A 22,688-nucleotide genomic window follows, 5' to 3' on the forward strand; every position below is an offset into this window, starting at 1 on the left:
AGGTAGTCGGCATTCCCAAATTGCCTGAAGTATTCTAGGGCAAAAAGTCTCATGGGGACATACCTTGGCAGCCTATAAGGCTTCAACTCACAGCCATAAACTCTGATCACTGTGTGGTGTTGGTAAAAGTACCAATTACCAATGCTGTAGGTTTTGTTTAGATGGAGAATTCTCCTCATGTCATCAGTTAACCTTGGAGGAGAAACACCATACAATAATGTCATAGCTGGATGAATGAACAAGTCTATGAACTCACAGTATGTGTATGGTGATACAGAGGTGCAATGAAAAACAGAGGTCCAAAACACAACTGACCTTGGATTCCCCTGGGCATTAACTTGCTTCAGGGGAATGAGGAAGCTGCCTGGTTGATAAAACAAGAATAGATGGTAAATGTACGAAGTGTATCTGAACAGTCTTTCCCTTTGCAGATTCATTAGCTGGTCATGGATCCTATCTGCAATATATGTGGCATAGTCATAATGTACAGCTGGAGGCTTTCCAGGAGAGAATATAGACAGCATTGCCATTATACTATCATCCACATCCTCCACTCCCTTGAACCCTAGGACATAGCTGATCAAATCCACTAGCATTCTGCCCAATTCATTTAAGTATGCATATCCAATAGGAGGAGTTCTGATGGCTTCAGAGCCTGGTTGTATGAACAGCTGATTGATTTTGATGATCTGGTCATTTGACAACTTAGTCCCTTCTTTATCAAGTTCTGCATGTAGAGGGGGGTCAATGGTTTTGCAGTGTGGAAATGCAGCATCTCATTTATGCTCTCTGGGGTGATATGGAACAGAATTGAGCCTGTGGGGCTGAGGACAGCTCTTTGGCATGGATCATAGCACTCCTGGCATCTGTGGACCAATTCTGGCATAGGATTTACCTGGGGGAGGTTGTAGATGGGCAAGTTTGAGTCCCAAATCCCTAGGATATCAGCTCCACTAAGGTGCTGGGCTTTCAACTCATTTAGCAACTGAATATTATATTTGGAGCCTAATGGAAAATAGTCTAACATTTGATAATCCATATCTCCCAGAGCTTTCCATTCTAACTCCCTATGAGGGGTATTGAGAGGCTTGATGTTCAGTGCAATTGGAGTTTCCATGGTCTATTAAGCTTCTGACTTGCAGGTGAACTGGTTGAAGTAAGCAGAACAACACAGAGGTGATTCCTTACAATGAAAGTGTGAATTTTAGGGACCAGAGGGTGATTTGGAATTCAGAGAAAAAGTTTAGTACCTCAGCAACAGCAGACCTATAAGTCCTTAGTCTTTTGTCATTGGTGACAAAGTTTCTAGCTTCACTTGTTGAATAACTAAATCTGAATCACCCATGATTGAAACAAATGGCAGCTTGTAAGAACTTTACTAACTTGAGGCCTAGTAAAAGAGCTTCATATTCTGCCATGTTTGGATTAGTACATCTGAAGTTCAATCTATAGGCTCTGCCTTCTGCATGACTATTTTCTTTATTGTGTACCCAAACTCCAGCTCCTCCCCTAACTTGTTGACTGAGCCATCAAATTCAAGGAACCATAGAATATCCTGTTGGGAAGGAGATTTAATGATCTGTTCATGGGCTGGCAATGTGAGTAGAAGTTGTGGTTTTTCCTCTAGCTTGTCTTCTAGGACATTCTCATCGTTTGATTGGATGTTCTTGACAACTAGGGCAGCAGCAACATCTAGTGTTTGGTTGACTGTCGTTTCATTGGAGTCTTCCTCCTGTATGAGTATCTTGGTTTCAACCTCACCTTTTGAGGGAGTTGTGCTGTCATTGAAGAGAATGTACGTGTCTACGTCTGAATGGACAGCATATATGGGAAAGTTTTGAGGCTTTTCTTCACTGCTGACCATGTATTTCATGAGTGTTTCTCTGTACAGTCTTTTTGGTTGCCCAAAAACAGAGATGGTGGCATATGACATGTCTAATTGCAGGGAACCTTGGAGTTTAGCTCCCCAAGATCTTGATAACAACATCCGATACTTAGGTGGAATGATCAGCAACTACCACATCCATTAGGATTGTCTTGTTTGGGTATTGAACCAGAGACACACATAAATCTTTTATGAGACCTAGACACTTGACTTGGCTGGAGTCAAAGGAAAACAGGTCCTTGTATGGTCTTGTTATGTCTAGATTCAATCTCTCCATGACTGCTTTTGGCATGAGATTGTGAGAGGCACCTGAGTCAAACATTGCATTATGTAGTATTTTATCATGAATGTGTAAGCTGACATAAAAAGGTAATACCCCTGTGGCTACCGTTTTTCCATCCACTTCTGGGCCAAACAGTAATTCTGGGGTGTCATCCAGCACATTGACATCATCTTTGTTGCTAGTGAGTTGAAGGGACTTTTTGATCTGTAGTTTATAGATGTCATGCTTGGCTAGTTCTGAGAGAGGAATTGCTATTTTTAGTTTGCCAATTTCAGTTTCTAGGTCAAAGGGTTTTTCAGATTGGGTCTTGGGGTTATGGATAACAGTCCTTTCCTTGTTTATTAAATCTTCTTCTTGATTTTTATCTTGACTTTGGGACTTGCCTCTTTTACTCATCTCTTGGGGAGTATCATTCAAATTAGGCTGAGAAGGTGAAGTGGCCACAGGCTGCTGTTTTGAGGACAGTGGTTCAGTGATCTCTACAATAATCACTTCTTCTGCAGGTGAATTTGTTTGTCATTAAGGTTCTGTGACTATGACTCTTTCAGGCTGCTGATTATCCTTTATCTTTTCAGGCTGGTTTACATTCACAGTTCTGCTCCTCAGCTTGTATTGTTTATGGACTTCATAAACAACAGTATCATAGCCTTGTTTAAAGTCAAAGGATTCACCTGATTTAGTTTGGAACAGTTTGATTTCATCGTCCTCATGATCTTCTTGTGTTAAGAAAACTTGACTTTCACCATCTAGACCCATTAAATTAATCTCAGGATCTTCATTGGGCTCTATTGATGTGGAAGTTTCTGCATAATTTTCTTGAAAAGGGGCCTTATGTCTTGGTCAGCACTAGCCTTGCCAACATTTGGGTTTTGAGTTCTCCTGAAGTTTGGATTCCTAGGAGGGTTGTTTTGTGGTGCTTCCCATGATGATTTTCTCTCAACCGATTCCACTCTGTCACCTAATCTCTTCATTCCATTGAGTATTGCATCTAGCTTTTGATCAAAGGCAGAGGGTTCCTCTTTGAAAACAGTCCTCTTTTCCAACCTTGCCCTGTTCCTTTTGGCAATTAGGTTGGCTTCCACCGTAACAGCAACCCTTTGGGCCTCTGCAAGGGATTGAGGATCTCTTTCCTTCAACTGATAGGCCATGTCAGGGTCAAAACCATCAGGGAATTTGTACAAGGCTAAATTAGGGGAGGTCTTAAATTTTGTGGAATCGCGTTATATACATTGTTAAATCTTGCACAATACTCCAAAACAGTCTCTTGGGGACCTCTTTTGATAGTGTCATATTCCCCAAGTATGTGCATAGGATCTTTCTTCTTCTCCCATCTACTAGTAAAGGCTTGATACAGTTCATCAATCTGTGATGGAGTTTGCATTCAGGGATCTAAACCAAGTTCTTACATCCCCAGTTAGGCTTTGAACAAACATCCTCATTCTGACACTGTCATCATCTATTTCATAGGTCTCAAAATGGTCTTGCATCCTCTTAGCATGCTGGACAGCTGTCAGAGGGCCATTGGAGTCAAAATATGAGATTTTGGTTTGGTAATCTTGGGGTAGAGCTGCAGCATTAGTTGGTATCTGCAAGGGTGCATATCTGTTAGCCATATTTACAGGGTTTAGAGGATTAACAGGGGCAGCTGGGATATTAGGAACAGTGGGTACCACAGGGGTGACAAGTAAGGGTGAACCTAGAGTGTTGGTCAAGGGGATATGTGCAGTGGATGAAGATGTGAGAGGAGGACTTTGAGATGTGGATGGTGAACTAGGGGAACTAGGGTAGACCGGAAAAGGACCTTGCATGGGGTAGCGATAAGGCTGGGATGATCTGAATCTGAGGTTAAATCAGCAGGCTGCTCCTGCCTTTTCTGCCTCCTAATGTTTCTGGGGATGGTATTTGGATTATCAACAATGATGGGTGGATTAGGGTCAGGATTTGCCCTAGTATGCTGTGGATTTTTCTTGGGAGCCAGCTTCTAACTGTTTTTGGATTTTATAGGAAGTTTTTATATTTGCAAGGACTGGATAAAGATTTTGGAATGGCTATATATATTTCAAAGCTGAGATGAAGATTCACTGAAAGAGCTCTTCCCTAAAACTGTCAATGTGACACAGAAACAGTTTTGAAGGCCTCCTGACTTGTTTCAGGCTTGATTTCAGGCTTTGAGGGATGTATAGAAATTGGAAAATCCTAAGAAGTACCCAGTGGAGTCGCCAATTATGTTAGCACCCAGGTTGTTCCCTATGACTCCCAAGGGAATACGACCGAGGTAACCACTAACCAATCTTTGGATTACAGTCCCTAGCCACACTGTAATCAGAGAGGGCTCTCTCTTTATAATTTGTTTCTGTTTTGTGGAGATTTTAGGCTAGCTATGAAATGATGGTGTTTAGTTTTGTGCTTTGGTTGAGGGATATCTTTCTGTACTTGAAGTGTGCAACCTGCAGATGAGTTTATTTCATTGGGCAATGGAGTCTGTGGCTACAAGTGTTTAGAAACCTTGAGATGATTTGCTGAAATTACAGGGCCATTTAAATACTTCATATAACAAAGTTAGATTATGATGGTGATATGTGAACAACCAGTGAAAAACATTCAAGAATTTTCCACTAAGCTGGGGTGTGGGAAAGAGATAGATGCCTCAGGAGCAAACTTGAATTCCTGAAAATATTTATCACAGTGAAAGATATAGCTTGAAAAGTGTAGCAATTAAGAATTACACCTTACTTACTCTATCTGAAGAAAACATTTATAACAACTTAGATTGATTTCAGGGTAATCTGTGATTAAATCCTGGAACTATTCTTTTACTTTGCCATTAAATGTAAAAACTCATAAACATGAAAGAAGGTGAAAGACTAGAAAACATATAACACAGAGTTTTAAAGAAGACTTATTGTGCTATGAAATACGCAGGAATCCTGTAACAATCAGCCAGCCACCACAGTGCATCAAGGAACACAGAGCTTTGGAAATTCCATCCACCTTTTGTATTATTTATCTGAGAGTTGTACAGCAACAGAAATATAGAAATGAAATCAACAACAACCCTTGCAAACTCATGCGAAGGGGACTTTATAGAAATGTTTATACAAAATATCTCAGGCATTGAGTCATCTGAGAGAGAAATATCTTCATTACTTCGTACAGAAAAGTAGAAAAGAAGTTATTACAGCTTTGAATGCAACATAACTGCTCTTTAAGTCTGTCAGAGGATATTTTGACCTTTGGAGGTCACTGAGTCGGTTGGAACGCTTTGCTTTAATGCTAGAAAATGTGCCTTTACGTTTGCTGCGCTGTATCTTCTCGGCCTTGCCACCTGTGACTGTGCTTGCTGCTGTGGTGACCGAATAGCCCTGCTGAGTTGGCTCAGCCTTTCATCTTTCCTTTGTATGCTGATCTACCAAAATTTTTCCTGTGTATGATCACTTATAAATTTGCAAAACTTGACATTACAGGTTCTGGCTTGATAATATTAGCTGTGTCAATCTGTTCCAGACTTCCTGTGTGGGCAATTGGTGCTTCACAATTGCCTCTATGGTTTCATCTGCTTCTGTATATTTATAGAAATTTGGAGGCACATCGAACAGATGATTGATCTCGTTCATGATAAAAAACAGGTTTTCCACCCTATTGTAGAGAGTCTGCCCTGATGCTGGCCCTGATTCTGCTGAAGTGCTGGGCTGTCCTGCAATTTGGCTTGCAGCAAAGGCATTGACCCTTTTAGCATAATTTTCATGGGTAAGCAGTCTTCCCACACTGCTTAGTATGCTGGGGAGGCCTCTGTTTTGTAATACCTGAAACCTGTCCATGAACTTGTTGATTTCGGTCTGCATGTCTTGGGTTCTCCTTTCCAATGTTCCAACCAGGTTTCTTAATGTCAGGACCCTTTTAACCATTGAGATTGTCTCAGTCCTGTGAGCAATTCCCATGGTGGTCAGTTGAGAGCTTGTCCTGTTATTCAATATGTTGATCATCCTATTGGCAGCATCAGGCATGTTGCCAAGGCTTGCTCTTGCTCTGTGTATCTCCCTATTTGCCTTTGTAATAAGTGCTGACTGTTCATCTATGGTCTCAATGAACTGCCACTGATCAGTAATGGACTGGCCAATATTGGCCCATAGGACTGTTTTGAGCTCTGCTGTCACCTTATCTAGTGTGAGCTCTTTCTCAAGCTCAGTTATTCTCTTTTTGAGAGCTTTTATCTCTCTTTCCTTCTCAGCCACATTCTGTTTGCTCTTATCATATCTTTCATTTACTTTAGCCAAAGATTCTTTGGCTTGATTGAGCTCTAACATTTGAGCTTCCAGGACTTGAATTTCATTTTGAAGCTTCTGCATATCCAGACTATGAGTCTGCTCTGTTGTTGGTGCAGCTGTCGATGTAGTTGGTGCTGTAGGTTCTGTTTGCTGAGGAGGAGGAGTAACAATGGTAGCAGTTTCCTCAAGATTAATGATTTGAGGAGGAGGCTGAGAAGTCTGACCTTCTTCTCTTTGTTTCAAGTTTGCCTGTAATGCTGCCTGTGCAGCCTCTGATTGTCCCAGTTTTTCTTGGGTTTGGATTAGCTGCTTGTACAGAGATATCAACAAGGTTGTGGCCTCTTGATCATGTCTTTGCTGGGCAACATCATCTGTTTGAGGGTGAATTGTGGCTGGGAGTTTGATCTTTCTCCTCAAGGCTGCCATGTCTGCATCCCTCAATTTTAATATCTCTTGTATGCCCTTGATATCTTTGGGATCATGCCCAATCTCTATGATGATGTCTTCTAAGGACCTAATTCTGTTGTCCTTTGCTTGAGAGGATGCTTTCTCCAACTCAAGCTGAGCATCTGTCTTGTTAAGGCTATTTTGTAGCCTGTAGTTATCCAATGTTTGGTCTGCCAGGGAAGCATAGACCATCTCACCCGTTTGCTTATGCAGTTCTATTTTGTACATTGGGTGGATATCCTTGGCAAGGACCTCCAGGTTGGTCCTCAAGTAGTCAGAGGCAGATTGGGGCTGCACTGCTGTTGGCATAAAATGACTCATGATCATTTTGCCTTCCTGCACATCATATGCAGACATGAGTCTTTGTTGATTGGTGGGAGCCATGTTTAACAGATGGTTATACAGCTGTATCTTGATGGGCTCATTTCTCCTCTTAATGTCGATGAACTGCTGTTTAATGCTGAGTCCACCTTCCCTTTGCTGATTTGAGGAACTCACTTCTCCTCCCATTGCTCTATCCTGTTCCTATTGAAAGGAACTTGCTGATGCTTCCCTGCTGGGTGGGACCATACCAAAAGACTGTCCCATTGGCATTTCTTCCTCTGAGAAGGGATTGATTCTCTGTCTTTTCTCCCCATGAGTTACTGATGTTGTAAGGGGAGTCTCTTTGTCCCTTTTCCTGCTTGTATCCTCCTTTTGTGGAGTTTGGAGGATTGATGCCTCAGCTGAAGTTTCTTGCCTTGGAGGCACAGTTTGTTCAGTGGATTTAGGGGCTTCCACTGTTTGCTCTTGTTGGACAGGCTGCTCCTGTCTTTGTTCTTCTTGCTGTTGGTGTTGTGTTTGTTGCTGCACTTCTTGCTGCATCATTTCTTCTTGTTGTTGCACTAGTGTTTCCATTTGCTCTTCAGTCATAGGAGGTGGCTGTTCCACATGCTTTTCTTTGCCTTTGTTGGATGTCTGTGGAGTATTCATGGCAGCTTGCTGATGTGTTGTTGAGGATGAGGCAGCTGCTCCAAGTTGTCTTTGATATGAGAGGGGGACCTGTCCACAAGTTTCCAAGTCAGCTTCTTTTTGAATATTCCTAGCCTCTCTTTCTAGCAGCTCTTCACTAGTAATTTCCTCCTCTAGGGTGCCCTTTTTCCAGCTCAATGCATTGGCATACTGCTCAATCTCAGGCTGCCTCATATGTGAATAGGTACCCAATTTGTATTTTATCCTCCTGAGGGAAACAAAATGATTTTGGTCATAGGGTATCCACTCAAAAATAGTTTGCAGTTTGAGCGCCTCTAGGATACTATTTGCCTCTTTCCATCCCTCCTCTTTTTTGTTATATAGGAAAGGGCCCAGCTGGCTCCTTACCTTTAACTGCACCTTCTTGTTCTTACTTTGGAAGTGGAGGTAGTCGGCATTCCCAAATTGCCTGAAGTATTCTAGGGCAAAAAGTCTCATGGGGACATACCTTGGCAGCCTATAAGGCTTCAACTCACAGCCATAAACTCTGATCACTGTGTGGTGTTGGTAAAAGTACCAATTACCAATGCTGTAGGTTTTGTTTAGATGGAGAATTCTCCTCGTGTCATCAGTTAACCTTGGAGGAGAAACACCATACAATAATGTCATAGCTGGATGAATGAACAAGTCTATGAACTCACAGTATGTGTATGGTGATACAGAGGTGCAATGAAAAACAGAGGTCCAAAACACAACTGACCTTGGATTCCCCTGGGCATTAACTTGCTTCAGGGGAATGAGGAAGCTGCCTGGTTGATAAAACAAGAATAGATGGTAAATGTACGAAGTGTATCTGAACAGTCTTTCCCTTTGCAGATTCATTAGCTGGTCATGGATCCTATCTGCAATATATGTGGCATAGTCATAATGTACAGCTGGAGGCTTTCCAGGAGAGAATATAGACAGCATTGCCATTATACTATCATCCACATCCTCCACTCCCTTGAACCCTAGGACATAGCTGATCAAATCCACTAGCATTCTGCCCAATTCATTTAAGTATGCATATCCAATAGGAGGAGTTCTGATGGCTTCAGAGCCTGGTTGTATGAACAACTGATTGATTTTGATGATCTGGTCATTTGACAACTTAGTTCCCTTCTTTATCAAGTTCTGCATGTAGAGGGGGGTCAATGGTTTTGCAGTGTGGAAATGCAGCATCTCATTTATGCTCTCTGGGGTGATATGGAACAGAATTGAGCCTGTGGGGCTGAGGACAGCTCTTTGGCATGGATCATAGCACTCCTGGCATCTGTGGACCAATTCTGGCATAGGATTTACCTGGGGGAGGTTGTAGATGGGCAAGTTTGAGTCCCAAATCCCTAGGATATCAGCTCCACTAAGGTGCTGGGCTTTCAACTCATTTAGCAACTGAATATTATATTTGGAGCCTAATGGAAAATAGTCTAACATTTGATAATCCATATCTCCCAGAGCTTTCCATTCTAACTCCCTATGAGGGGTAATGAGAGGCTTGATGTTCAGTGCAATTGGAGTTTCCATGGTCTATTGAGCTTCTGACTTGCAGGTGAACTGGTTGAAGTAAGCAGAACAACACAGAGGTGATTCCTTACAATGAAAGTGTGAATTTGAGGGACCAGAGGGTTAATTGAGCACACAGCAATTGAAATACTGTTTAACAGATTGATAAAGAAAAATAGCAGGGCTGACCAGAACTTTTCTCAGGTGAATTTAGCCAGCAGAGGTTTCTAGCTCACGATTGCGCGAGCTAGCTGTGAATTCAGGTTGTTTCAGTCAAATGCAGGTTTCGTAAACTGTTCGTTGCCTTGCCAGAGGGAAATAGGTGCAGGTTACTGGATACTAGACGGTGAATTCAGCGTCTTAACACTCCCTTAACAGTTTGTTTGCAGAAATTTGGATAAAAACCAGGTGCAGAGAATAATTTCGAGAAATACCTTGCGGATTGCCACTGACAGTTGCAAATGCAGGTACGACGGAGGCGCCCGCGGTTTGGAGTCGAACAGTGCAGGTTGGCGTTGGTCTGGTCGTTAAATTCATGCAGGAACAACAACAGTCTCTTTCGGCAAAAGTAGAAAAAACACGAAATTTTGGCTTAAAATAGATTTTTGGCAATATTGGCGCGTTTTTGGGATGACGTCAGCATGACGTCATCAGGTGGGGTCGGAGTCGGATGACGTCAGCATGACGTCACCGGGTGATGTGGCAGGTCCTGGTTGGTCCATGGATATGCTGAAGTGGTGGACATGTCAGCGGAGGGACGGACGAATGAGGTGATGCGACGGCGGGGTGGTGGCGACGTGGCTCTGACGTGGGCGTGACAGGGGACCAGCAAACCGGGCGGTAAGTGCAATAGTGGTAACGGTTTTCTCGGACCGCTTACAATACGGCCCCGGTTTTGTCAGAGGTCGCTTCGAGAGACTTGAGAAGGCGACGCGTGGCCGAGGACTGACGTAACCCTTCGTCATTTTCTCGGGCGCTAACTGTCGAGCGTGGGGACCAACCCGATATGCATAAGGGCCGTCCGATCAGAGGCGCTCGATCGGACGGCTGACGGGTTAATGAAACGATCGAGCGATACGGAAGGGGGGCGGGATTTAAAAAATATTTTTTTTTGGGATGCGCGCTTAGCGGAAGACCATCAGGGTATGGTGGCTTTGTAAGGTTTTTCAATGTATTTTCAATAAAACCAATATAGCGCCCGAAACTTCGGATAAGTGCCAAAAGGTGGGTTTTTTGGGTAATTTCATAATTTCAAAGGGGGTTATGGCTAGGAAGGGTTTTTTGCAAGGTTTTTTCTTTACAAACAAAGGCTTAATGGGTGGAATGACTTCAAAGAAGGGAGAGGGGTGAGGTTTAGGTTCATCAAAGTGACCAGATGCCAATTTGATCCCTGCTAGAGGATTTATTGGCTATAATGCCAAGGGGAGGGATATTTATACAAAATTTGGGGTTTATACACCATGGTGTTAATAATAGTAGGGGAAAGGTAACATAGGGGAATTACATAGTAGAGTTAGAGTTAATATGGGGGAAAATGTGAATGAGGGGGGGGATTACTAAGTTTATTTGAAACTCACTTAGTTTTAGGGAGTAGATCAAAATGAAAAGAATTTTTAGACAAGAAATGTGGCTTTTCAATGAATAAAACCACCATCAAACCTCAAGTTTTCTAAGCAATTCAATTGACAAGGGGATGTTAGTAATGAGTGGGAAAAAGGGATAATTGGGAAGTTAGACATGCTTCTTTGTTTTTCTTTTCTCATCTTGACCATCAAGGTTAAATCTGAAATGAATACCACTTCTGCAACCCCATCTACTTACCCAGCTACTTTGCCTAGCATTTTTTGTTTCTTCTTGAAGGGTGCATTTAGGCTTGCAGACCCTTACTTGCCTTTTCTTTTCTTTGGATTTTTCTTTTGTTTTTCTATCTACTTCTACCCTTATTTCTTCCAAGGTCCCAGATTAAGCTGTTGGGAGCCTTTTCTTCTCTAGCTGAACTACTTGTCTGCCAAGATTAAACAATTTGGACAGACTCCTTTCTCTATTCTACAACTGAAAATTTAAAACATGACATGATCTAGCTTAAACTGTTGGACCATTCATCAAAATTTGAGTCCCCATCAAGCTATAAGCACAGATTGTATTCTTATGGAAATATGTGATCTTTGCATCATCAAAGCAGAGCATATTTGGACCTTTCCATTGCCAATCATGAAATATGAAACCTATTGGTATAGGTAGCTAACAAGCTAAACAATAAAAAATGTAAGATATACACTTGGAATACCTCTCTCCAAATCATACAAAGAATTTCCTTGATCTTGAACATCCCAGTGCAAAGGAACTGGAGCCACTTTTCTTATCTGGGCCTGCCCTTAGCAAAAGAAACAGTCAAGTCCGAAATTTGGGTAAAGCACATAGAAAAAATGAGGGTACTCCTTCAAAGCTGGGGGCTATCTTGGCTAAACTTGGCTGGAAGAACTACCCTCATCAAGGCCATTCTCTTCGCTCTTCCCATCTACCAATATGCAGTAACCTTGGCCCCTGCCAGCACCCATAAGCACATGGAACTAATTATGAGAAGCTTCCTCTGGCAGGGAGGGAAGCAAGACTCAAAAAATTTCAGCCTTGTCAGATGGGACCAAGTTATTCTCCCTTTCGAAAATGGAGGCCTAGCCATTAAAATCTCGAGCCTCTCCAATAGAGCTATGGGTTTCAAACTGATCTGGAGAATGCTTATAGGAAAAGGCTCCTGGTGGGTGGAAGCTATGAAAAGAAAGTACCTCAATGGTCCGAACTCTAATATTCTCTCCGAAACAATCACTGAGAGATCGTGCACTCCTGTTTGGAAGCTCATCAAAAAAGTCCTCCCTCAATTCAGAAACCACATTTCAAAAGTGCCTGGCAGTGGTAAGGAAATAAATCTTTGGTCTGATAGAATCATGGGAGAAAATCCAAGAAACCTTATTCAGAACTTCAGACCCCTGCAAACCTGGATGGAAGCAAAAAATCTGACCTCTCTATTTGACATTTCCATATGGGATCACAATAGTTGGCATGATTGGAAGGGCCTCCCTATCCCAAATGCTCTCAGGGACCTGTGGACCGATCTCAAAACCTCTCTCTCAGGTTCTTCCCCCACAAACAAAGTGATCGACGACAGGTACATTTGGGACCCCAGTGGAGGAAACTTTACTGTTAAAGAGGGATATAAACTTCTTCAGGCAAATCCAACAGCAGGCAAATGGAATCTATATGCAGCAATGTGGAAATCAGAGTGTCTGTCAAAGATCAAATTCTTCAACTGGACACTCCTCAAAGGCAAGATACTCACAGCTGAGAATCTCAGGAAAAAAGGGATACTTGGCCCCTCAATCTGCTACCTCTTCCGTGCTGAGGAAGAAAGAAGTCATCACCTCTTCTTTGACTGCCCCTTCGCTCAAAGCTGTTGGACTCAGCTCATCAGTCCTCTGAAAATTAGAGAGACCTTTGACCAGCTTCCCTCTTTACAAAAAAATTGGGAGAAATGCTATCCTTTCCCCAAGAAATCCAAGAACTCCATCATCCGCCTGTGGAAATGCATCCCAGCAACGCTCTGCTGGCAAATCTGGCTCACCCGGAACAACTATATCTTCAACAACCAGAAGCCAAATCCAGCTCGCATCTTGGCCAAAACAATGGTGCTCATATCCAAAACAATAAGTGCCAACACTGTCTTCCTCCCAGATCGATCCAGTTGGCACAAAGATGAGAAGGACTGGTTCAACAAATTCTGTCTCAGTTATGCCAAGCACAAGCAAACCCATCCCACAGCAGACAAGAGAGGTAATAATTGGAAGCTCAGAGGCACCAAGGAAGACATAAGACAATGGATCCTTGATCAAAATCGAACCACTCTACATTTTGATGGGGCCTCTAAAAACAATCCGGGGAAAGCCGGGGCAGGGGGAATTATAAAGGATCAGCATGGCAAAGTTCTTCTAACCTACGAATGGGGTCTGGGACAAATTTCAAACAACATGGCCGAGGCTTACAGCCTCCTCCTAGGCACTACCATTCTGAAACGGATGAGAATCCAGAATTCAATCATCCTGGGAGACTCAGCTATCGTTATTGCAGCTATGGCTTCAGGGGGAGATTTCAAAAAAGCGGCCCTCAACAATCTAAAATCAAGAATTATGGACAACATCAAGCATTTGGGGGACATAACATTCAAGCACGTTCTAAGGGAAAACAACTCAGAAGCTGACTCATTTGCCACAAGGGCATCCAACAGGCCTACTGGACAAGCCAGAGAAAATGATTACACCTATGACAAGTCGATCCCGTAGCTTGTTCCATCACTCTCCTAAAACTCTGAAATTCAGTCATCTCAACAATCATAACATCCCTCCTGCTCGCTATTCTAAGCTTGTCAAGCCGCCTCCAGCTCGCATTACTTGAGTATTTAGGTTTGATGGTTTAGGCATTTGGTGGGAGTGAAATTAGCAATCAAGTATTTAGGTTTGATATTTGAGGTATTTGGTAGGGAGTAAATTAGCATTACTTGAATATTTAGGCTTGATGTTTGAGATTTCTTTGTAACAAGAATAATTGGGGAATTTTTCTATAGAGTTCAAATATAATGTTTGGATATGATTTAAAAAAATAATGGATATTTGTGTTTTTAATCAATTTTGATAGATTATGAATCTCTCATAATGAAAGTAGGATTTTACATATGATCATATTTATTATAAATAGAGTATTATATTTTGCTCGATAGAATACCCATAATATTGCTCTCAAAAGTATAGATTGGTTGGTGATAGAGTGTATTGTTAAGGCACTCCTTGTGACATTGTTGGTTCAAGTGTTTTTTAGCTTGTATGTGCAATGTACCTAGAGGTTATAGTGGTAGTGGTTAGAAATGACCCCATGTTATACAAGTAAGAGCTTGACCTAGTTGTCAATTCCTCTAAACACACAATACCCATAATCTTAATGTCCAACCTTAATATCTTCTTATATACCCTATAAAAATATTGTTGTACAATCTTAAGCTCTAAAGAATATAATATCACAGACTATCACAAACACTTAATAATTGGTTTATATATATATATATATAATGTGACTAGAGGAATCAACAACTAGGCTGATTTCATAGTCGCGTGAAAATGGGTCAATTCCGACTATTACCACTATAATATTCGTATGCCCCTTTTGTAGACATAAGTTAGTCAAGAGAATTTGAGCACTACATCTCATTCTTTACATAACACATCCTAACACATCTTTACCAAGTGAATTGCCCCCAAAATATAATCAATATATACTAGTGCAATGATATAAATTAACTGGTTGGCAAACACCAATAGATATCAACCCATGATAGACATCAAAACACTTCATGATACATCTCACATTGTTACGATTTAAAAAAATATAAAAAATAATTAAATTATAACTTTAATAATTTTAAATTATTAGAATTATTTTAATTATTGAAAGAATTAATAAATTAGCTAAACATATATGCATTTAAAACACATAACAAGATTCTTAATCATGGAGATCCAATCTCATTTGACCATAAATATTATTGACCTATAAACATATTGTGTTACAATACTATGGTTTATTAATACTACATGCTCAAAAAATCATAATTCATTTCATATGACACTTGTTTATATCACTCTTTTTTCTTTTCTTTTTTTAAATTGGGCAATTTAATTAAAATTCCAAAAATGATATAACTTTAAAAATAAATTTCAAACTTTGGTTTGTGAATATTATTAAAAAAGGAAATCTCTAATATCTACCTAATAACCATTGATAATTAAATTAAAATTCTTGAAACCCTATTCCAAAATAAACATGTTAAATGTGTTTTTTTATTTTTTATTTAGTCAATTTAATTAAAATGACAAAAAAATAAATCTCAATCTTTAATTTATGAATATTATTAAAAATATTTTCAAATACTTCAAAAGAAAATCTACCACCTACCTACTTAATCGTCATTAAAAAGGCACTGACTCTTCCATACTACCCGCAGACTGGCCCCCCTATCGAACCCCGTTTACGCCTTCCTACCGACAAGATAAATGGGTGATGAGGAGTTGGTCGACTATGAGGCGGACCCCATGCCGCATTAGGATATATGGGCTCATACTAGGCGGCCTCAAATGGTACCGTGGAGCGTTGCGCTGGGTTTAGTGACAGGTGCTCCGTCACAGCAACCACACTTGTCCTCTACAGGTAAAAACAAATCTCTGGTTCTCACTCCCGCGGACTCCTCGCCCCTTGACTGTCCTCCCCTCTCCCCTGCGACGGCACAGCTCTTGGGCTCATGTTTTCTAAGCTCGCCTTTCCTTGACGCCCCGCTACAGTACCATATCCGCCCTGTATTACCTCCGCCCCCTCCGCCTCCGCCCCCATCGAGCTCTCATTCTCCATCTGTTTCATTTATGCCGCAGGCACATCAGCCCTCCATCCACCCCACTGTATCCCTTCTCCCTGGCACCAGCTATTCAACCCCTCACACACCGATTCGCTCTGGGTGCTTCACTACCCCGCCACTTCCGGTGCGCTCCGCTGCATCCGCCCAGCACAGCTCCTCTGACCCGTGTCGCAATTTACTGAAGGGGACCCCATTTGGCAAACGCTCTGAGAAGGTGACTAAAGGTCGCTGCCTCCGGGCCATTGATCCTGATTTCAACATCAACTTTGGGCCTGAAGCACCACTTCCGGATGTAATGGACGCCGCTCGTAAGGTCCTGGTGGGCAGAGTTCGGGGTCGAACATACTCTGCGGAGCGTCTCAAGCTTTGGGTGGAAGAGATTTGGGGGTCTTTCTTTAAAGAACTTCCAGAGATTATGGTACTTACAAGAGGCTGGTTTGCCCTGCATTTCCAACGGCCCGAATACACTCAGTGGGTCCTTACCCAATATTGGCACATTGAGCTCGCCCCAGTCTTGCTCAAACGGTGGGATCCCCTTTTTGACCCGGAACGAGAACAACTGGGGGCAGGTCCCATTTGGGTTCGTCTTCCTGGGTTGCCATGGCAATTCTGGAATCAGTATACATTCAAAAAAATTGGGGACACTCTAGGCACTTACCTGGAGCACGACAGGTCGTATGAGAAATCGGGTATCAGGACAATGGCTCGAATTCTAGTCCATTTGGATACCAGGCCTGGATTGGTGGAAAAGATCACCCTGCACCACAGCCATGTCTCCCGCAAACAGCCTCTTGATTATGAAGGCGTACCATTCCGCTGTCGTAGGTGCCACAAAATTGGTCACCTCTACAAGGATTGTCCACTGAATTCGGGGGTGACTTCTGAGGACACCAAAGGACCTCGTCAACAGACCACTGTGGATCAAAATGCCGGAGATAATATTCCTATGGAGGGTGCACAGCTACAACAGGAGACCCCATCCAAGAAGAAGGGGGACAGCGCTTCAATGAATGCTCGTCGGAAGGCCTCGGCTGCTCCAGGACCGCCGCGGACTCGCTCAAAGACCGCTGTGGCTGCTACTAAACCGGCGGAGGCTGCACCTTCTCGACCGGGTAATGATTCCACCCCCACCTTCTCTCAATCTTTCTCTATTGATATGCAATCAATTGTAAATTCTTCTATGCAAGCTCCCCTTTCTGAGTTTGTGTCCCTCCCCTCCATACTCTGCACCATCGCCCCACCTCCTCCCACCATCTCTACCACCCTTCCCTCGCACAATCTGACCCTGGGTGGTACTGACTCTCCATCCTCTCCGGGTGAATCCGGCTCACATCATTATCACCTGAGATCTCGTGCACGGCCTCGTATTTTAGGTCTGGGTTCATCCCCTGGACGCCACCGTAAACAAAAGCGTGGCAGACCCTCACAAATTTCTTCAGCAAAGCTAAATGCTGTTGCTGATGTCGCCATGGGGCGACAGGTTACTATTGAACGGGCACTTAGAGCTATTGAGCCCATGACCTGTGGTGACCCATGATCTGGCTCTCCTTCAATTGCAGGGGACTAGCCAACCCCAAAAAACGATTGGCTCTGAAAAGACTCCTTCATGAATCTAGATGTGATATCATTTTTCTTCAAGAAACTCTGTGCACATCTGAGGTGGCGGTGAGATGTTTGCAAGCTTTGCTTCCTGGATGGATTTTACATGGACTGGATGCGTGTGGTCGATCTGGAGGATTACTCATTGGTATCAACCCAAGGAAATGTAGGTCTCTCTCTGCCTGGGGGGGCAGAGGTTTCCTCGGTATGGATATAATTTTAGGTGACCTGGGTATTCCGATCAGAATTATCAATATTTATGGGCCTAACCAGAATCGGCTACCTTACTGGCAAGATTTCCTCATTGGTGACCACATCACACAGAATACAGTGATTGGGGGGGATTTCAACTTCTCATTGGGAGTTGGTGAATCCTGGGGTCATAATGCCCAGTGTGATCCTATTGCGGATCAAATGCAAATGCTCCTAGACTCACATCACCTTGTGGATATTCCCATGAATAAGAAGCAACCTACTTGGCACAATCAGCGCACTGGTGAGGCTGCTCTGGGGAGGCGACTGGACAGGTTTATGATGCATGAGGAACTAATACAGAATTGCCCCTTATACAGACAATGGGTTGGCTCAGGGGGGCTATCTGATCACCAACCGATTCTTCTTCAGATTAGTGACAACAATTCTAAGCCGCGGTCTCCCTTTAAATTCTTTGCCGGCTTTCTCCAAGAACCGGATTATATCAAGATGGTCACGGACTTCTGGGCCTCACTGCCCCCACTGCGGGATCAGAGGAAAGCGCTTGACTTCTGTGAGAGACTCAAAAGGCTCAAAGTATTGACCGAGAACTGGGCGAAATCCAAGAGGCACAGAGATGAGCAGACTCTGAAAGATACTGAAGCTCAGATAGCTTCATTGACTGATGAGAAAGGGACTGGTTACCATTCCGACGATTCCAAAGCACTACTAAACCAACTGCTTGGGCAAAAAGCAAAAATCTTACAAGAAAAGGAGGAGCATTGGAGACTTAAAAGCAGAGCCATTTGGCTCAAAGCGGGGGATTGTAACACTAAATACTTTCATAACCTAGCCAATGGCAGGAAGGCATCAAACACCATTTGGAGGCTACCAAGGGAACCAGACGGATGGGCTACTACACACCAGCAACTGGCTAGCCTGGGGGTAACACATTTCAAGAGTCTCTTCACGGCACCAAATGATGTAAATCTACCAGATATCATTAGACTAGCAGAAAAGTTCCCTCGATTTGTTGGACAGGATGATATTGAAGACCTTACAAATCCAGTCACTATACAGGAGCTGGAAAGTACACTTAAATGGTTTAAGAAAGACAAGAGCCCGGGACCAGATGGCTGGCCTGTGGAATTCTACCTGGCTTTTTATGATCTGCTGGGCGAGGACCTTTTAGCTGTTGTTGAGGAAAGCAGGATCTCGGGGCACATCCATCCGCCTATGAATCAGACTTTCATTGCCTTGATCCCCAAATCCGATGACCCCTCATCCTTCAATGATTTTCGCCCTATCTCCCTCTGTAATTGTCTCTACAAAATCATTGCCAAGATCATAGCCAACCGTATTAAACCGATCCTATCCTCTCATATATCTGCTGAACAATTTGCTTTCCTCCAAAATCGCCATATCCAAGAAGCCATTGGCACCGCCCAGGAAGCTTTACATTCCATCAAGCTGAAAAACCTCAAAGGGGTATCCTTAAAGATTGACCTTGCTAAGGCTTTTGACAAGGTTAACTGGCTATACCTTAAAATGATTCTTATCCATCTGGGCTTCCCTCATCTGTTCATAAATTGGATTATGGGGTGTGTATCTTCTGTCTCCTTTGCCATCCTCATAAATGGCGCAGCCTCAGATCGCTTCTACATCAACAGGGGTATCAGGCAAGGCTGCCCACTCTCCCCACTACTCTTTCTTATTGTTATGGAAGGTTTGAGTAGGCTTATAGAGGATGCAAAAAGGAATGGGGAGCTAAGTGGTCTCAAAATTACTGAACAATTCTCCCTTACCCACTTATTGTTCGTAGATGACATACTTATCTTTCTCAATGGTAGTGTCCGAGGTAGCACTGCATTATATAATATCCTCCTTCTTTTTTGTAAAGCTACGGGCATGGAAATCAATAGGGACAAATCCACCAGATCATTGATGAGATGTACACAACAGGAAACTCAGTTGGCTTTGCAGTTCTTTCCCTTCCTGGAAAATAATCTACTGGAAGGTATCAAATATCTTGGATTCAGATTAAGGCCGGATGGATATAAAACTGAACACTGGGTGTGGCTTATAAACAAAATTGAAAAAATGATCACCTGCTGGCACCACTGCTTACTGTCAAAAGCTGGCAGGTTACAGCTGATCAAATCAGTTCTTGAGGCCACACCAGTTTATTGGATGTCCCTCACATGGATCCCGAAAGGCATTTTACAAAAAATACAGCAAATATGTAACAGATTCCTGTGGAATGGTAATAAAAAGGGAAAGATATTTGCATGGACAAGATGGACCCTCGTCTCCATGCCAAAGAAATGGGGTGGGTGGGGGCTTAAATCCCTCTCAGAATTTGCACAAGCTTTAACAGCAAAACAGGGCTGGTCATTACTCAAGATGGACAGTTTATGGGCCGAAGTTATACATAAAAAATACATTTGGCCTTCCAATGTCACAGATTGGCTTCGTAGACCATCATGGAATTACCAGGGCGTATCTGCAATCTGGAGAGCTACTCTAAAAGCTTTGCCTCTCATCAAGGATAATCTATTATGGAAAATAGGTAATGGAGCTCAAGTCCGTATAGGGTTAGACCCTTGGCCTGGGTCAGGGAACGCTCACCTTCTGCCGGAAGACCTGATCCGACACCTCAACAATAGGGGCATCAAATATCTAGCACAGGTTGGTGACCCACATCGATCTACCATATTCACTCAGGCATGGGTAACGGATCAACAGTGGCACTTGACAGATGAATGGACTGAACATTGGCAAAGATACATACAGGCACTTACTGAAACACATATCAAGCTACATGAGCAGGAAGATGAACTCATTTGGGCACCTGCTAAATCTGGAATATATGCACCAAAGCTTGGCTACTTAAAGATCATTGAGGCCAAGAAGCCTGACTTTCACAAAAACTGGTGGTCGGATATCTGGCAGCTTCAAGCACAGCCTAGGGCCAGACTTCTAATGTGGAACATTCTGGCGAATAAAATACCAACCGGGGACAACCTCAAAAACCGGGCTTTTGCTGGACCTACCTGGTGTGTACTCTGCAGAAAGGAGGAGGAATCTACGCCTCACCTATTCCTCACTTGCGAAGTCACCTTAGACATTTGGCAGCAGGTCAAACAGTCTCTCAATATCACCACCGCCTGGCACGCAGATGATATTCCTACAGCCTGGGCGCATTGGTGGACTGCTGTGACCCCGGAAAAGGCAAGAAATCTACCGTTAGTGGTGTCCTGGTACATCTGGAACAAGCGCAACGACATCATATTTGAGGAGGGCAGGGTTAACTGGCAGCTCCTTCCGCCTTCCATTTGCGCAGCCTACACAGAAATTCCATATGAAAACAAATCTAATCCTCCCAGGCATATCACGCCCGAAATTATTAACAGGGATATGCCTTGGGCCTATTTCGATGGGGCCGCATCGGCTCATGGTTGTGGAGGGGGTATTCTATTTCATTTAACAGATACACATTATTTCCACCTGAGATTGGGACTCGGTCTGGGTACCAACAATCATGCTGAGCTTATTACACTGAGACATCTACTATATTTTGCACTATCTAAAAATTGTCGACAAGTACAAATTTTTGGGGACTCAAAGATAGTGATTGATTGGGCAAATAATAAATCTATTTGTCATACATATTCTTTGAAACACATCTTGGAAGAAATTGTTTTTCTTAAAACACATTTTGACCGGATCACTGTTTCTCATATCTACAGGGAAAGAAATACAACTGCTGACCGGCTCTCGAAAGAAGCGGCGGATCGGCCTCTAGGCGATTGGATGATCGAAGAATACAGCCCAGAGGGGATGCACAGGTTCTACCACCGTCCCTATATTGATGGTCTACAACAAGGGGACATCCTCCCCATCTGAAAATTTTGATCCACTTGTCAATTTTTGTATATATCTGCATGGCTCTGATCGATGCTATTTTGTTAGTACTTGGCTCGAGGTTTATACACCTCAAAACTCTGCATAATTTTGAACTTTTTATGTAATACTGTTATTTTTTTGTTATGGATACAGCCCCATCGTATCCATAGTGACACCTACAGGACAACTTTATGTAAATATTTACTGAACAGTGGCATCGCCACACTACAGCATATGCCTTGGCATCAACAGCATGTAATCTCTATTATCTACTTCTTAATAGAAATTACGAACTCTATTTTCCCCGGAAAAAAATAAAATAAAAAAATCATCGTTAAAAAAATTAAATATATATCACCTAGCTAATAATCATTAATAATTAAATTAAAATTTTTAAAACTCTATTCTAAAATAAACATAATTAACCATAAGAAGATAATACATATATATATATACATATTCTAATTACAATAATCTATATGCAAATTATATGGCGGACGCTTCTCGACCTATTTTAGTTAATGTATATTATAATTATTATATATATATATATACATATTCTAATTACACTAATCTATTAATATGCCAATTATATGGCGGACGCTTCATATTTTAGTTAATGTATATTATAATTATTATATTTAATAAAACATTTCTTATTACAAATGCAACACGTCGACAGCAGGGTTCGAACCTGCGCGGGCAAAGCCCAACAGATTTCAAGTCTGTCTCCTTAACCACTCGGACATATCGACAACTGTTCAAAATGACTTTCCCAAAACAATTATCTATTCATTTATAAAAATCTGAACACAAATAATTTCTTAACAATTACCTCCGTTGGAAATTAAAAATAATAAGTAATTAAAGCTTTGAAATAAATTGAAGACAAAAGATGGGTAGAGATTGTACTTAAGTCACGTTGTTTAATTTTGGGCAAGACTATATATGTTTAAAAACTGTTTCACTCACAATTTCGTCAATTGCAAAAAAAAATCTACATCAAAAAAAAATCTTTCTCTTCTTTTCTACCATAAATTTGCCCTGTCACTTGTAAATTTCATAAGTGTCACCCATAAATTTATTGCAGGGCTTGTAAAACCAGAGGGATTGTGATTTTCCAAGGAGTGTGATTGCCAGTTAGTAGTTAAATTGTATGGGTATTTACAT

The 22,688-nt window shown here is 42.2% G+C and overlaps 1 non-coding gene across 1 annotated transcript; it reads right to left on the reverse strand.

Annotated features, from left to right (window-relative positions):
• Nucleotides 1–22,191: 22,191 nt before the first annotated feature.
• Nucleotides 22,192–22,273, reverse strand: TRNAS-UGA (transfer RNA serine (anticodon UGA)). The gene has a single exon. It is a non-coding gene; the product is annotated as a tRNA-Ser (tRNA).
• Between the last annotated feature and the right edge of the window lie 415 nt (nt 22,274–22,688).

The sequence above is a fragment of the Pinus tabuliformis genome, chromosome 6, assembly GCF_031772625.1.
Source record: "Pinus tabuliformis cultivar Carrire ecotype Pingquan chromosome 6, CPIR1, whole genome shotgun sequence".
Lineage (NCBI taxonomy): Eukaryota > Viridiplantae > Streptophyta > Pinopsida > Pinales > Pinaceae > Pinus > Pinus tabuliformis.